Source organism: Chiloscyllium plagiosum, unplaced genomic scaffold (genome assembly GCF_037043375.1).
Source record: "Chiloscyllium plagiosum isolate Xiang-an unplaced genomic scaffold, Cpla_swu_hap1 HiC_scaffold_4, whole genome shotgun sequence".
Classification (NCBI taxonomy): Eukaryota; Metazoa; Chordata; class Chondrichthyes; order Orectolobiformes; family Hemiscylliidae; genus Chiloscyllium; species Chiloscyllium plagiosum.
The window spans coordinates 146,460,669-146,478,931 of NW_028270142.1; the positions used below are offsets into that span (position 1 = coordinate 146,460,669).

At 44.5% G+C, this 18,263-nt stretch overlaps 1 long non-coding RNA gene across 1 annotated transcript in view; it reads right to left on the minus strand.

Moving 5' to 3' along the window:
- Positions 1 to 18,263, minus strand: part of LOC148150499 (uncharacterized) — a 171,391-nt gene that overhangs the window by 136,798 nt on the left and 16,330 nt on the right. The window contains exon 2 of the long non-coding RNA XR_015756873.1: positions 17,905 to 17,977. This is a non-coding gene — a long non-coding RNA (uncharacterized LOC148150499). The remainder of the gene's footprint in view (positions 1 to 17,904; positions 17,978 to 18,263) is intronic.

The window sequence follows — 18,263 nt, forward strand, 5'->3', positions numbered from 1 at the left end:
ACATTTAAGAAGCATTCATGTGATCAATTAAAATGCCACGGCATGGTGGGCTATGGACCAAGTGCAGGCAATGATATTAGTGTAGTTTGTTCTTTGCTGGTCAGTATAGACATGGTAAGCCAAAGGGCCTGTTTCTATGTTGTATGACTCTATGGAATTTAGTGCAGGGAAGTGTGAGGCGATTCATTTTGGTAGGAAAAGCAAGGTCAGGTTATATAAAATAAACTGTCCAAATCTGTAGGACCTGTAGAAGCAGAGGGAAAGGGTGTATACGTACACAAATTGTCAAAGGTGGCAGGACAGGTTGAAAAACTAGTTAAAACATTATATAATCAAGATGGGCATATAGTACACAAGCAAAGAAGTTATGTCAAATCTGTAATTAAAAATTTACTGATTCTAAGAAAGAGGAACTTCAATTCTGAGGCTCAATGGAGAAGTGGGGACTGTTTCTTTGGAGAACAGAAAGTTGAAAAGAGATTTAATAGAAGTTTGGAAAATTGAGGGGGCCCTAGATAAATTGGAATGGGAAATTCCATTGGGGGAGCAGGTGCGGCCAAGAAGACACAAATTTAAGGTAATTGGCAAAAAGAAACAACGGCAACATAAGGAAAACCATTTTCACACAGCAAGTGGTTTGGATTACGGATGCACCAAAATAAAACAGAAGGTGTTGGAGACTCAGCAGGTTGGCAACATCTGTGGAGAGAGAGTTAGAGTTAATGTTTGGAGTCTGGCATGTCTCCTCAGAAATTCTTTCACTCCTTCAGATGTGACGAAGAGATGTTAACTTGGTTTCTCTCTCATAGGTGCGGTCAGATTTACAGAGCTTCTCTTGCACTTTGTTTTTATTTCAAATCTCCAGCATCTGCGCATTTATTTTGGAATGCTTTGCCTGAGTGTCTTGGAGAATGATTCAGACAAGGCCTTAGAAAGGAAATTGGATCATTATCTGAGAAGTGGAAAATTGAAGGGTTATGGGAGGAGACAGGGCAGTTGCTACTGGCTGAATTCTCCTTCAGAGGGCCAGCATAGACAGAATGGCTTGCAGGATTGTAATAATCCGTAGATTCTAGAGAGGTGAATAGCTTAAAGGAGAGAATCCTACAATTTAGAGTCTCAGCAGCTGACGGCACAATGATGCCGTTATTAAAAATGGGTGTGTGCAAGAGGTCAAAGTTGGAGTTTTGTAGAGATCTTGTGGAATCATAGGACTGGAAGGATTTACAGAGACAGGGAGGGTAATGGTGGAATTTAAACACAGGAGAATTGTATGTTTGAGAGGTCACCAAAACTTGACATGGCGTGGGTCAGAGAGCCACATGTGTAGCAGGTGAATGGGATCAGATGCAACTTGTTTTTTAAAATTCTTTCATTGGAGGTGGATGTCATTGGCAATCACATGTAGACCAGGCTGGGTAAGGATGGCAGACTTTCTTCACTTGAAAGATATTAGTGAACCAGCTGGGGATTTTAACAATAAAATATTATTTCTTTATTTTCATTTTTTGATGAATTATTCAAGCCCATAGCTGCTGCAATGGGATTTAATACATTAGCTTGGACCTCCCATTAATGAGTCCAGTGATATTATCACTACACCACCATCACCCTCTGTTGTCAATTTTTATGAACAACATGGTTGAAAGATGGCATCCTGCCAAGCACAGCATTAGGAACCTCGATCACTGAAGATGACGACACGGGACATCACAAAAATCGCTGGGGAAAGGAGAGTCATAGAGAGTGAGAGAGTCGTAGAGATGTACAGCACGGAAACAGACCCTTCGGTCCAACCCGTCCATGCCGACCAGATATCCCAACCCAATCTAGTCCCACCTGACAGCACCCGGCCCATATCCCTCCAAACCCTTCCTATTCATATACCCATTCAAATACCTTTTAAATGTTGCAAGTGTACCAGCCCCCACCACTTCCTCTGGCAGCTCATTCCATACACGTACCACCCTCTGTGTGAAAAAGTTGTCCTTAGGTCTCTTTTATATATCTTTCCCCACTCACCTTAAACCTATGCCCTCTAGTTCTGGACTCCGACCCCAGGGAAGGGATTTTTTCCATTTATCTTATCCATACCCCTCACGTTTTTATAAACCTCTATAAGTTCACCTCTTAACCTTCATGCTCCAGGGAAAACAGCCCCAGCTTATTCAACCTCTCCCTACACCTCAAATCCTCCAACCCTGGCAACATCCTTGTAAATCTTATCTAAACTCTTTCAAGTTTCACAACAGCCTTCCTATAGGTGGGATGCCAGAGTTGTGCACAATATTCCAAAAGTGGCCTAACCAATGTCCTGTACATCCGCAACATGACCTCCCAACTCCTGTACTCAATACTCTGACCAATAAAGGAAAGCATACCAAACGTCTTCTTCACTATCCTATCTACCTGTGACTTCACTTTCAAGGAGCTATGAACCTGCACTCCAAGGTCTCTTTGTTCAGCAACACTCCCCAGGACCTTACCATTAAGTGTATAAGTCCTGTTAGCAACTCAAAACGGCATCCATGAGACAATACCACCAACAATAGCAGAATTGTATTCAGTCACAATCCGTAACAACATGGCCTGGCAGATCTCCCACTTTACCATTACCACCAAGCCAGGAGATCAATCCTGGTTCGATGCAGGAAAGCATGCCAGGAGTAGCATGAGGCATAACATAAATAGAATACTACACGTGAAGCTACAACACTGGATTACTTCCATGCCAAAAAGGAGATGCAGCCTGCGTTACACATTTGAAATTCAAATTCAGTATGAACCTAATATTAAAATCTTAATAAAGTTGCCAAATTCCCAGAGATCCATAGGACTAGGGGATTTCAATGTCTATGACCAAGAGTGGCTTGGTAGCAGTACTACTGATCGAGCTGGTCGGGTCCTAAAGGACATAGCTGCTGGACTGGGTCTGCAGCAGATGGTGAGGGAACCAGCAAGAGGAAAAAACATACTAGACTTCATCCTTGCCAATCTGCCGACTGCAGATACATCTATCCATGACAGTATCGGTAAGAGCCACCACTGCACAGTCCTTGTAGAGGTGGAGTCCTGGCTTCACACTGAGAATAACTTCCATCGTGTTGTGTGACACTATCATCGTGCTAAATGGGACAGACTTTGAACAGATCTAGCAACACAAGACCGGGCATCCATGAGGCACTGTGGGCCATCAACAGCAGCAGAATTATATTCCAGTGTAGTTTACAACTTCATGGCACAGCATATCCCCTACTCAGCCATTGCCATCAAGCCAGGGGATCAACCTTAGTTCAATGGACAATGCAGGATGGCATGCCTAAAACTGAAGTGTCAGCCGAGTGAAGCTACCAAACAAGACCACTTGCATGCTAGATTGCATGAGCAAAACAAATAACAGGCAGAAGTAAGAGATCCCATGACCAATGGATCAAATCTAAGCTCTGCACTCCTGCCACGTCCAGTCATCAATTGTGATAGACAATAAAACAGTTAACAGGAGAAGAAGACTCAAGAAAGATCTGCACCTTCAATGATGGGAGTGCCCAGTACATGCGTCTGTCCACAGGCTCCTCCTGTGCTTTCCAGCATCACAAATGCCAGCATTGCACCAATTCACCTTCAACATTCACCCCTCCAGCACTGACACTCAGGAGCAGCAGTGTGCACTATCTACAAGATGCACTGCAGATAATAACCAAGGCTCCTTAGATAGAATCTTCCAAACCCACAACCATATAGAAGGACAAGAACAGCAAATGCATGGAAACCTTGAGTTCCTGTTCAAGCTACTTACCATCCTGTGTTGGAAATATATCAATCCATTCCTTCACTATTGCTGGGTCTAAACCCTGGGATTCCCTTCCTTAAAACATTGTGGGTCTACCTTCACCAAATGCACTGCAGCTGTTTGAGAAGATGCTCATCACCACCTTCTCAAGGGCAATTATGAATGGTTATTAAGTAAGCCCAGGCAATAATACTATATCCAAAGAAATTGTTAAAATAAAATGGCCCACCGCTATCCTTGAAGAGTAGGGTAGTTATCTCTAGTATCCTGGTCAATATATGTCTTTCCATCAATGTAGCTAAAAACACAGCTGATTGTCACTTTATTGACTAACTTAACAGTGTTCATTGAGCAATTAACATTTGTGTAAGGGCTGACATATTAACATGGATAGTCAATTGGGTAGCTCACAGGAACCAGAGAGTGTGAATAGAAAATGAGGAGTCTACAAAGGGACATAGCCATAGTCCCACTCTCTCATTGGACAGTGAGGACTGGTGGCAGGTTTAACCTGAGAGTCACCAGACCTCAGGTAATGAGTGAGGCCAAGAAGGTGGGACCTTCATGATGACCTCAGCTGGAGCAGGAATTGAACACACACTACTGGTGTCAATCTGTATTGTAAAGCAGCCATCCAGCCAATTGAGCTAACCAAACGGCCTACTCCTATCTCCATTTATAAGTTTACATGTGCTATTGTGAGTTCTTGCTGTGCATAAAATTGCCACTGTATTTCCCACACTATAACAGTGACGAGACTTCAAAAAGACACCTTGAGATGAAGGGCACTATAGAATTCCTTCCACATTGAACAGATTAGGTGAAAAGGGTGTGGCTGGTTGACTGACTGTAAATCCTGGTAGTTCCTCAATATTTATCACCAGCACCTATTGACAGTTGAGCTTTGCTATCCTTCTCTCTGGTTCCTGTTTGTGTTGTAGGATCCTTTGTGTTCCCTGAAGTTAACTTTTTTCTAGCCTGGGCCAAAGATTCCCCTTGAGCCTGGTCACTGGTCCCACCATTCAACAAAAAGGCAAACTGTCTGGAGTTTCTCAAGGAGTAACTGTCTGGCAACAAATGACTGCACTCACTTTGACAGATTAAGGTGGGTGGCACGGTGGCTCAGTGGTTAGCACTGCTGCCTCACAGCACCAGGGACCCAGGCTCGATTCCAGCCTCGTGTGACTGTCTGTGTGGAGTTTGCACATTCTTCCCTTGTCTGCGTGGGTTTCCTCCCACAATCTAAAGGTGTGCAAGTTAGGTGAACTGGCCACACTAAAATAGCCCATAGTGTTCAGGGATGTGTAGGTTAGGTGCATTAGTCAGAGGTAAATATAGGGTGGGTTACTCTTTGGAGGGTTGGTGTGGACTTGTTGGCCTGAAGGGCTTGTTTCCACGCTGTAGGGAATCTAATTAATTCTAAACAAAAATAAAGGAGCAGATTTTCAGAATGTCAAGAGACTAGGTATTCAGAAAGACCTGACTGTACTTCAGATTTAACATCCCTTATGAAGTAAAATAAAGAACACCAGGCAATGGGATGGTAAAGTACATGTAAGAGCAGAGTAGGGAGGGCACACGGGGACAGTGACAAGAAAAACAGAGGTATACGAAAGTTTTCATGGCTTGGTATCCCAGAAACTGTGTTACAAATTAATCACAAATGGAGTCCATTAAGGGATGTGGGACCAAAAATTAAAAAATAAAAGTACCTTCATCTCCAGAATGCTTAGTTACCCTCAACTTATGCATCGTAGAAATTAAACATACAAACTCTGAAAGCAATCAACAGGGAAAATGCTCTGTTAGCTTTCGTACAAGAGGGATTGGAGTACAACAGTGAATACACCTTACTGCAATGGTATAACAAGGACATTGGCAGGACTGTGAGTGGGGTTCTGTTTGCAACTTTGGCCTGTGTACGGTGTCTGATTGACTACAGCTGGCTTCGTCCCTGCCAGATCCCATTCTCAAGTCTCAAATGGCCACTATCGTTTTGCTTTAATTTGGAAGATGTGAGTGTCACTGGCTGGGCCAGTATTTATTGCCAATCCCTAATCCCAGTTAATGACATTGCTGTGGGTCTGGAGTCACATGTAGCCAGACTTCCTTCCCTAAAGGACATTAGTGATCTATATGGGTTTTACAACAGTCAATTATTAAGACAGCATTTCTTCATTTTATTCAAATTTCACCATGGTGGGATTTGAACCTATGCCCTCCAGGGCTTACTGTGGGACTGAGGATTGCTAGATCATTAACATTGCAACTCTGCTGCCACCACTGCCCCCTCCCTTTAATGTAGGGGCGGACAGAGGAAATTCTTAAAAGACTCTTAGAATCTCTCCTAGATGTTTGGCAGCAATTGCCTTTTGTTTAAAATGGCACAACTTGTCTATTAATCTGCATTGCACCTTGAGTTCAATTGGTGATAAAAGGAATACTATTTCCATGCACTGAGAGCCCAGGCTCTGGGAATGTGCTGGAGATATGTTCAATCAAAGCATTTTAAAGTGACTGAATGATTATCTGAAAAGTGGACATTTGCAGACTACGGGGAAATATAAGGGAGTGGTACTTGGTGATTAGGTCTTAAAGTGAGACATATGGACATGATGAGATTAATTGTCTTCTATTGTGCAGGAACCATTCTATGATTCTGGCCCTGCCAATGACAATTCTGAGAATAGATTTAGTAACTACTCTCAATTGTTAGAGTTTTGTTCCATCTAGGAAGAACTCTGCGAACTGGGACGGCTGGTGTTGAACTGTCAGATAATCAGTGCTGAACAAGCGCTGCACTGTCGGACGGTCAGTGCAGAGGGAGTGCCTACTGTTGGAGGGTGGATGCTGAGGGAGTGCCGCACTGTTGGAGGGTCAATGCTGAGGGAGCACCGCATTGTTGGAAGGTCAGTGCTGAGGGAGTTTGAACTGTCGGAGGGTGAATGTTGAGGGAGTGCCACACTGTCGGAGGGTCTGCACTGAGGGAGCACCGCACTGTCGTAGGGTCTGCGCTGAGGGATTGCCGCTCTGTCAGAGGGTCAGTGCTGAGGGAGCGCCGCACTGTCGGAGGGTCAGTGCTGAGGGAGTGCCGTCCTGTCGGAGGGTCAGTGCTGAAGGAGTGTCGTACTGTCGGAGGATCAGTGCTGAGGGAGCGCCGCATTGTCGGAGGGTCAGTGCTGAGGGAGTGCCGCCCTGTAAGAGGGTCAGTGGTGAGGGAGTGTCGCACTGTCGGAGGGTCAGTGCTGAGGGAGAGCCACACTGTCGGAGGGTCAGTGCTGAGGGAGTGCCGCCCTGTTGGAGGGTCAGTGCTGAGGGAGTGCCGCCCTGTTGGAGGGTCAGTGCTGAGGGAGTGCCGGACTGTCGGAGGGTCCACGCTGAGGGAGTGCCGCCCTGTCGGAGGGTCAGTGCTGAGGGAGTGCCGCCCTGTCGGAGGGTCAGTGCTGAGGGAGTGCCGCCCTGTCGGAGGGTCAGTGCTGAGGGAGTGCCGCCCTGTCGGAGGGTCAGTGCTGAGGGAGTGCCGCCCTGTCGGAGGGTCAGTGCTGAGGGAGTGCCGCCCTGTCGGAGGGTCAGTGCTGAGGGAGTGCCGCCCTGTTGGAGGGTCAGTGCTGAGGGAGTGCCGCCCTGTCGGAGGGTCAGTGCTGAGGGAGTGCCGCCCTGTCGGAGGGTCAGTGCTGAGGGAGTGCCGCACTGTCGGAGGGTCAGTGTTGAGGGAGTGCCTCACTGTCGGAGGGTCAGTGCTGAGGGAGTGCCGCACTGTTGGAGGGTCAGTGCTGAGGGAGTGCCGCACTATCAGTCAATGTCGAGGGGATGCCACGCTGTAGGAAAGTCAGTACTGAGGAAGAGCTGCACTGACAGAGGGTCAGTACTGAGGAAGTCTGACACCTTTGTATTGTCAATGTTGAGGGAAAGCTGCACTGTCAGAGCGTAAGTACAGAGGAAAAGCTGAGTTGTCAGAGGATAGTGCAGACACAGCATTGCACTGTTGGAGGATCAGTCCTGATCAAAGGAATACTGCACTTTGGACAGGCAGTACAGAAACTGTGTTGCACTATCAAAAGTCTCCTGCTTCAGATAGGACCATTAAACCAAGACTTAATGTGTTCTGACAAATTAATGTAAAAGATGTCCGGGCATTATTCAAAGGAGAACAGAATGTGTAGGTTAGTTTGAACTAGGATCAAAGGTTGGCACAACATCATAGGCCAAAGAGCCTGTACTGTGCTGTACTGTTCTATGTTCTATGTGTAGGGGAATTTGCTTCAGTGCAAATTAGCTGTTGTATTTTCTACAGTATAATATAACTGCATTTCAAAACTATTTCATTGACTGTGAACCACTTCCAGAGAAGTGAGTACATGCTACAGTAACACCCATGTAAATTGTTTGCAGTAAGTTCTGGTGGGGAGAACAACTCACTCAGACTTAAAATATGAACTTTGGAAAAGGATACGCTATTGCAGTACAGCATACAAACCTGGTTTGCACAGCAGGAGGCCAATTTCCTCCCATCTTTCTCAACTCCCTGCCCTCACCACCTGCACTCTCTAGGCACTCACTGCAAGGGTGGAGCTCGAGATGCAAAATGATTCCAAAAATGTGGGCGACTTGAAAACTACCTCAAACTGTGCAATGACAGGTGAACACAAGTTGTTACCTTTCAGAGTGCCTCGGGGCAAGGAACCTGTCCTGGCGTAAGCAACAGCTACATTCAGCATTCCATACCTTATATGGCAGAAAATGCAAGCCCAGCGGATTGTTGTTGTAAGATCACCAGACAGGGGGTAGGGACTGATGGGGTGCTCCAGGTAAAAGGATTATTAAATGGGTGGATGCAATTCCAGCCTCCAAAGGAGATTAGGCGCATTCTTCAGCTAGTCAGCTTCCTGAGGCTGTTTTACCACTCAATAGCTGATCTGTATCTAAACTCCATTTAGCTGCCTTTGCTCAAATCAAGGGACAGAGATTAATTCTTTGTACCCTATCAATGCTTTGAAAATTTCCAGCATCTCAAATAGCTCACCCTTTAATCTTTTAAGGGAATGTGAACCTGGTCTTCTTAAACTGCCTTCATAATTTAACCCTTTTATCCCCAGTATCATTCTGGGTGAACCGGGGCTGCACCCCCTTCGAAGTCATTCTATCCATCATGAGGTGAAGTGCTCAGGACTGAGTGCAGGGATCACATGGAGTCTGACCAGAATGCTACAACAGGGTTCTAATGAGAAATGGGAGCAGCACTAAGTCCTCTCTTTTGGTTATGAACCTCAAAGGACAACATTCCATGAGCCATTTTGATTGCTGTCCATGGGTCAGTGTGACGAGAATTGACATGACTTATTCACCCCTGACAGCGGGAAATGAGTGGCGCAATTTACGGTGAATGCCCAATTTCTCAATCTCTGTGGTTTGTTTGTGAGCAATGCCACAGAGAGTCAGCACTAAGGTGTCCACATAAATCCAGACAAAGGTGATAAATGTGATTGGGATGCTAATATTCCATTACAAGGTTGCTTGTGCTCTTTAGAACACTTTATGTTGCCAAAGTTGCATTAGTTGCAAGAAAATGATGGCAAATGGGACTAGATCAGTTTAAGATATCTGGTTGGCATGAACGAGTTGGACTGAAGGGTCTGTTTCCGTGCTGTATAACTCTATGCCTCTTTGACTCAGTAAAGGTCCACTTGGCTGATAATATTTCAAAGAACTGCAGATGTTTGAAATCTCAAACACACAAAAAAAAGAAATTGCTGAACAAACTTCAGAACAGTTCTTCAGTTCTGGAAAAGGGTCACTGGACTTAAAATGTTATCTCTGATTTCTCTCCACAGACGTTGCCAGAGCTGCTCAGTTTGAAATAACTCCACAGAGACTGGTATCCTGTCGCCAAGTTCACCTTTATTCACACGTGGCGAGTCCTTGACACTGATCCAGCTCCCTCAGAGCCAGCTCTCAGATTGAACAAAACCTCTGACACTCCTGTTTATATTTTCCTAACATGAATGAAGATAACTGACTAAAACCAGACTGAAACCTAAAAAATTGTAATTGTAATTGTAATTTCTCAAAGAGATTTGGGTAAACACTTTTAAAAGACATATTTGCAGGCACTGGAAAAAGAACAGGTGAATTGGGTATCTATTTCAGAAAGTAAGTGCTGGCAAGTTAGGCTGAAAATGCTTTAGATTATGTGAATGCGGTAATAAACTTAATTAACAAAAGCATTATACTTGTAAATAAACTTTAAAGTACAGAAGTTTTTTGCATTAAAATGAATGTCTTGACCATGTTTTTATTCCTTCCCGTTTTTTGTTACACCCCTGTTTATATCGGTCAGCCAGGGCTCCGTGATTGGACCAGATTAACAGACTCAATCAGGGAATTCATATTCTGTCCACCAGGCTGACCTCATGACAGTCACTACAAGTTCCTCCAGTAATTTCTGTATTTGTGTGTTTCATGAGTCTGATATCAGGTATGGAAGGACCGTCTTATGAGGAGTATTTGGGTATGTTGGGTTTGTACTCATTGGAGTTTAGAAGGATGAGAAGCAGCCTTATTGAAATATATAAGATTAGATTAGATTACTTTACAGTGTGGAAACAGGCCCTTCGGCCCAACAAGTCCACACCGACCCGCCGAAGCGCAACCCACCCATTCCCCTACATTTACCCCTTACCTAACACTACGGACAATTTAGCATGGCCAATTCACCTGAAATGCACATCTTTGTGACAGTGGGAGGAAACCGGAGCACCCGGAGGAAACCCACGCAGACACGGGGAGAATGTGCAAACTCCACACAGTCAGTCAGAAGACTTGACAGGGTAAACATGGCTAGGTTGTTTCTCCTTTTGGGAGAGACCAGGACCAGAGGGTGTAATTTCTGAATAAGTGATTGCACATTTAAGACAGAGAAGAGGAGGAATGCCTTTTCTCGGAGGGCAGTGAATCTGGGGAATTCTTTGGCCACAGCTGTCAAAGCTGGGTCATTAAGTATATTCAAAGCTGAGACAGACAGGTTTTTAATTATTCAGGGAATCAAGGGTATGAGGAAACTGCAGGATTAACCATGATCTCATTCAATAGTGAAACAGATTTAAAGGGCTGCTCCTATGTGTTATGGTCTTAATGTACATTACAAATACAGTCTATATGACTAATGGACATCGTTAGCAGCAAGTGTTGCATTGGAACATGTGCAGCTATGCAACTGTAATGCCAGCTAGATTTATCACTTTCCAGAGTTTCTGTTTACATGTAACCAGGCTGGCGTTTAGCTGAGTGTATCTGAAGGCCATTTTTAAATTACAAGACAAGTAACCAAGGATATTTGATAAAATGAAAGCAAAGTATGCAGATGCTGCAGATCTGAAGTAGAGACAGAAAGCTTCCGAGAAGCTCAGCATCTGTGGAGGTGGGACAGGAAGGACAGAAAGGGAGGCAAGAGACGAGGGGGAGTGGTCTTTTTGATAACAGATAGCATCACAGCTATACTGAGGGGGGATATTCCTGGAAAAACATCCAAGGAAGTTATTTGGGTTGAACTGAGAAAGAAAAAAGGGGATATCACCTTATTGGGATTGTATCATAGATCCCCTAATAGTCAGCAAGAAATTGAGAAACAGATTTGTAAGGAGATCTCAGTTATCTGTAAGAATAATAGGGTAGTTATGGTAGGGGATTTTAACTTTCCAAACATCGACTGGGACTGCCATAGTGTTAAGAGTTTAGATGGGGAGGAATTTGCTAAGTGTGTACAAGAAACTTTTCTGATTCAATATGTGGGTGTACCTACTAGAGACGTTATTTCCTAAAAACATCAAAATTTGTACCTACTAGAGAAGGTGCAAAACTTGACCTACTCTTGGGAAATAAGGCATGGCAGGTGACTGAGGTGTCAGTCGGGGAACACTTTGGGGCCAGCGACCATAATTATATTTATTTTAAAATAGTGATAGACCAGATCTAACAGCTGAAGTTCTAAATTGGAGGAAGGCCAATTTTGACGGTATTAGGAAAGAACTTTGAAAAGCTGATTGGGGGTAGACGTTCACAAGTAAAGGGACAGCTGGAAAATGGGAAGCCTTCAGAAATGAGATGACGAGAAACCAGAGACAGTATGTTCCTGTTAGGGTGAAAGGAAAGGCTGGTAGTTGTAGGGAATGCTGGATGACTAGAGAAATTGAGGGTTTGGTTAAGAAAAAGAAGGAAGCATATGTCACGTATGGACAAGATAGATCAAATGAATCCTTAGAACAGCATAAAGGCAGCAGGAGTATACTTAAGAGGGAAATCAGGAGGGCAAAATTGGGACATGAGATAGCTTTAGCAAACAGGGTTAAGAAGAATCCAAAGAGTTTTTACAAATACATTAAGGACAAAAGGGTAACTAGGGAGAGAATAGGGCCGCTCAAAGATCAGCAAGGCGGCCTTTGTGTGGAGCCACAGGAGATGGGGAAGAAACTAAAGGAGCATTTTACATCAGTGTTTACTATGGAGAATCTAGAATATGGAAGATATAGACTGTAGGGAAATAGATGATGACATCTTCAAAAATGTCCATATTACAGAGGAGGAAGTGCTGGATGTCCTGAAACACATGAAAGTGGACAAATCCCCAGGATCTGATCAGGTGTACCAAAGAACTCTGTGGGAAGCTAGAGAAGTGATTGCAGGGCCTCTTGCTGAGATATTTGTATTATCGATAGTCACCGGTGAGGAGCCGGAAGACTGGAGGTTGGTTAACGTGGTGCCACTGTTTAAGAAGGGCGGTAAAGACAAGTCAGGGAACTATAGACCAGTGAGCCTGACCTCGGTGGTGGGCAAGTTGTTGGAGGGAATCCTGAGGGACAGAATGTACATGTATTTGGAAAGGCAAGGACTGATTAGGGATAGTCAACATGACTTTGTGCGTGGGAAATCATATCTCACAAACTTGATTGAGTTTTTTGAAGAAGTAACAAAGAGAATTGATGAGGGCAGAGCGGTGGATGTGATCCATATGGACTTCAGTAAGGTTCTCAACAAGGTTCCCCATGGGAGACTGATTAGCAAGGTTAGATCTCATGGAATACAGGGAGAACTAGCCACTTGAATATAGAACTGGCTCAAAGGTAGAAGACTGAGGGTGGTGGTGGAGGGTTGCTTTTCAGACTGGAGGCCTATGACCAGTGCAGTGCCACAAGGATCGGTGCTGGGTCCTCTACTTTTCGTCATTTATATAAATGATTTGGATGTGAACATAAGAGATACAGTTAGTAAGTTTGCAGATGACACCAAAATTGGAGGTGTAGTGGACAGCGAAGAGGGTTACCTCAGATTACAGCAGGATCTGGACCAGATGGGCCAATGGGCTGAGGAGTGGCAGATGGAGTTTAATTTAGATAAATGTGAGGTGCTGCATTTTGGGAAAGCAAATCTTAGCAGGACTTATAAACTTAATGCTAAGGTCCCTTGTTGCAGAACAAAGAGACCTTGGAGTGTAGGTTCAAAGCTCCTTGAATGCAGATTTGCAGGTATTTAGGATAGTGAAGAAGCCGTTTGGTATGCTTTCCTTTATTGGTCAGAGCATTTAGTACAGGAGTTGGGAAGTCTTATTGCAGCAGTACAGGACATTAGTTCAGCCACTGTTGGAATATTGCGTGCAATTCTGATCTCCTTCCTATCGGAAAGATGTTGTGAAACTTGAAAGGGTTCAGAAAAGATTTACAAGGATGTTGCCAGGGTTGGAAAATTAGAGCTATAGGGAGAGGTTGAATGGGCTGGGGCTGTTTTCCCTGGAGCGTCTGAGGCAGAGGGGTGACCTTATAGAGGTTTATAAAATCAGGAGGAGCATGGATAGGATAAATAGACAAGGTCTCTTCCCTGGAGTGGGGGAGTCCAGAACTAGAGGGCTGAGGTTTAGGGTGAGAGGGGAAAGATATAAAAAAGAACCTAAGGGGCAATGTTTTCACACAGAGGGTGGTACGTGTATGGAATGAGCTGCCAGAGGATGTGGTGGAGGCTGGTACACTTACAACATTTAAAAGGCATCTGGATGGGTATATGAATAGGAAGGGTTTGGAGGGATATGGGCCGGGTGCTGGCAGGCGGGACTAGATTGGGTTGGGATATCTGGTCGGCATGGACGATTTAGACCGAAGGGTCTGTTTCCGTGCTGTACATCTCTATGACTCTATGAGAAACCAAGTTACTGTCTAAAGTCCAATATGACTCTTCTTTGGAATTAGAAGAGGTTGGAAACTGATGGGGTTTTTCATGCTTTTGACAAAGCGGGAGGAGTGACTGGAACATATGGTCATGTAACAGGTGGTAATTTAGTTGGACTAGCAATTCAGAACCCTATCGCTGAGCACATGGGCTCGAATCCCACCATGGCAGATAGTGAAGTGTGAATTCAAAAAGAAAATCTGGAATGGACACCATGAGACCACTGTCAATTGTTGTAAATAAAAAAAATCTGGTTCAAGAAAAGAAGGAAATCTGCCACAAATCTGTTCTGAGGAAGGGTCACTGGACCCAAACATTAACTCTGATTTCTCTCCACAGATGATGCCAGACCTGCTGAGCTTTTCCAGCAATTTCTGGATTTTTTTCTGATTGACAGCATCTGCATTCTTTCAGTTTTTATTTAATTTGCTGTTCTTAACTGATCTGACCTACATGTGATTCCAGACCCACAGCAATGTGGTTGGCTCTTAACTACCATCTGGTGGGCAATAAATGCTGACCTAGCCAGCGATGCCCACATCCCAGTAACATAATTTTTAAAATGTGGGTAGTAAGGGAAATGAAAGTGGGTGCCATAGTTATTACATGCGAGGAAGTGACCTGAGCGAGTGGATAGGCAGTATAAAGGGTTAGTGCTGTTGGGGTTTAGGGTAGGTGACAGTGAGTCAGCGAAGTTGTCACAGGCACTGGGTAGAATAATAGCGTTTGAGCCTTAGTGGGTACAGTAGCAGGGATAGAGGTTTAGGGTGTAGGTTTGCTCGCTGAGCTGTAGGTTTGATATCCAGACGTTTCATTACCTGGCTAGGTAACATCATCAGTGGCGACCTCCAAGTGAAGAGAAGCTGTTGTCTCCTGCTTTCTATTTATATGTTTGTCCTGGATGGGGTTCCTGGGGTTTGTGGTGATATCATTTCCTGTTCATTTTCTGAGGGGTTGGTAGATGGTGTCTAGATCTATGCAGTTGTTTATGGCGTTGTGGTTGGAGTGCCAGGCCTCTAGGAATTCTCTGGCATGTCTTTGCTTAGCCTGTCCTAGGATAGTAGCAGGGATAATGTGAGTGTGAGGTAACAGAGAGAGGATGGTGGCACTTACCCTGCTGGAGAGGAGAAAGTCATCGAGTCCTATAGCACAGAGCCAGGCCCTTTGGCCCAAACTGGTCCATGCTGACCAAAATACCAATCCATGCTAACCCATTTCTCTGCACTTGGCCCAAATCCTTCTAATCCTTTCCTATCTAGGTATTTGTCCAAATGCCTTTTAAATGTTGTTAACATACCTCCCTCGACCACTTCTGCTGGCAGCTCATTCCATATGTGTACCACCCTCTGTTTAAAAAAGTTGCCCCTCAAGTTCCCTTTTGTTCTTTCCCCTCTAACCTTAAACTGATGCCCTCTAGTCCTTGATTCCCAAATCCTGGGAAAAAGACTGAGTGCATTCACTCTTTCCATGCCTCTCATAACCTTATGCACCTCTATAAGAACCCCCCCCCCTCAGTCTCCTACGCACTAAAGAAAAAAGTCCTAGCTTCCATATAACTCAGACCCTTAAGTCCAGGCAACATCCTTGGAAATTTCTGCTGCACTCTTTCCAGTTTAATAACATCCTTCCTATAGCAAGGTGACCAAAACTGAACACAATACTCCAAGTGCGGCCTCACCAACATCCTGTACAACTGCAACATAACTTCCCAACTTCTATACTCAATGCCTGACTGATAAAGGCCATTGTGCCAAAAGCCCTCTTCACTGCCCTGTCTATCTGTGACTCCACTTTCAGAGAACAATGCACCTGAACCCCAAGGTCCCTTTGTTCCACTGAAGGCCCTACCATTCACCATGAAACTCCTACTTGACTTTCCAAAATGCAAGTCATTGATCTTCTTCCTCCAGTACTGACCTTCTTCTTGCAGACAGCTGAGACTGCTTTAAACTGGGTGGCAATCTCAGACCAGGCTGGCATGGTCTGATATTGTGGCCTCTACTGTTGGTCCTGGGGTAAGAGGGAGTTCTGCCTTTGTTCCACCCAACCAGCAGTGCCTCCAGCACCCTGGCTGCACAGCGTGGCACCAATTACATCTGGTCTATCATGTCCGAAGTAAATATCACGAGCTGTGCAAGGCAGCTCTGGATGATAGTGTTTGTCAGGGTGTACAACATACTATCAAATATTGCACGGATACAAGAGATGCTAATCTTCTAGTGGATATCTGCTGAGTGGTGAGTTTTTCTGGAAATGGCATGTGGTAGGACAAGGCCTGAATTGGACTTGATGGACATTATGGGTTGGGTAGGTAGTTAATGATGCAAATTTGGTAAGAAAGGATGAGAAATTTCATCAAGCCTCACTGCAAAAACCCTCCAAAAGAATTCAACATAACTCACACTTAGCCAAAAAGATTAAGGTTCACCCCATAGTCTTTGTAAGAATGTCAATTGTGACAGTGTGACTTGTAATTAATAATGCATATGCAATAGACTACATCTTGTTTAAGATAAGAGGCTTTTCTCATCAAACTAGCAAGTGGTTTTTAGATTACATTACAGTGTGGAAACAGGCCCTTCGGCCCAACAAGTCCACACCGACCCGCCGAAGCGCAACCCACCCATACCCCTACATTTACCCCTGCACCTAACACTACAGCCAATTTAGTGTGGCCAATTCACCTAACCTGCACATTTTTGGAGTGTGGAAGGAAACCGGAGCACCCGGAGGAAACCCACGCAGACACGGGGAGAATGTGCTAACTCCACACAGTCAGTCGCCTGAGGCGGGAATTGAACCCGGGTCTCTGGCGCTGTGAGGCAGCAGTGCTAACCACTGTGCCACCGTGCCGCCCACTTTTCATCTTACACTGGCAGGTTCCTCCCCTCCCTGCATTCTACAGCCACACCTTCCCATTTCTCTGACTCGTTCTGTCAAAAAAAAATCAGGGAAGCAAACATTAGTTTCAGAAATGGTAACCATGAAATATTGAAACAAAAATAGAAGGTTCTGGAGAAACCCAATAGATGTGGAGAGATAAAACAGTTAAGATTTTGAGTTCAGTGACACTTCATCAGAACTGAAAGCAGCTAAGGTGGTATTTATCCTGATGACAGACAGCAGAGGGGAATGTTTTAACAGTTACTCTCATTACTGTGGATCCAAAGTCCCATGTGGGCCAGACCAAACAAGGGCTTCAAATTTCCTTCCCTGATGGATATTAGTGAACCACATGATAAATCAACAGCACTTCCATGGACACTATTCGATTAGCTTTTAATTTCAAGTTAATTAACTGGAGTTAAACTCCTCAGCTGCTGTGGTGAGATTTGAACACATGTACCTGGACCACAGAACTACAAATCTAGTGACAATACCACAATCCACGAGTGGTACTATCAACTGCAAGGGTTGTGTCAGTCTGAGTGTGCATGAATGTCACTTGTATTTGAGAGAGTATGTTTCTGAATGTGGATGAGATGTGATTGGGCATGTATGTGTACGTATGTCATTATGTGTATGTATGAGTTATTGTGTGAAAGTATGTGTCAGTGTGTGTATGTACGTGTGTAAGGGGCGGTGAGTTAATGCACGAATGTGTGTGAGACCATGAGTGACTGCGTACATGAATGTGTGTGAGTAAGGGAATTAGAGTGTGTCTGTGGAGTGGAGAAGGTGGAAGATACAGTAAGATTTTGTCATAAATTGTGAGGTTTCATGGTGCAGATTGTACAGATTGCCTGGGAGACACTGCTCCCTGCAACTTGAAAACTGCCCAGATAATAAAGGTTACACCTTCAGCATTCCCATCCCCCTTATCATCCTGTTTACCGTCAGATATATGACTCCCTGCTGTGCATGAGGTTTTTCCCATATAAGGTATGGAATGCTGAGTTTACCTGGTGCTTACGCTGGCAGGTTCCTCCCCTCCCTGCATTCTACAGCCACACCTTCCCATTTCTCTGACTCGTTCTGTCAAAAAAAAAATCAGGGAAGCAAACATTAGTTTCAGAAATGGTAACCATGAAATATTGAAACAAATCCAGTAATTCCTGGAGAAACTCAGCACATCTGGCAGCATCAGTGGGAAGAAAGCAGAGTTAACTATTGGGTTGTTACTGGTTTACTAACATTGTTTAGGGAGAGAAACTTACTGTCCGTACCCATTCTACCTGGCCCCAGACCCATATCAACATTCTATACTCTCTGAAACGGCCCAAAATACTACTGAATGGTATTGAAAATAGGGAAACCAGGG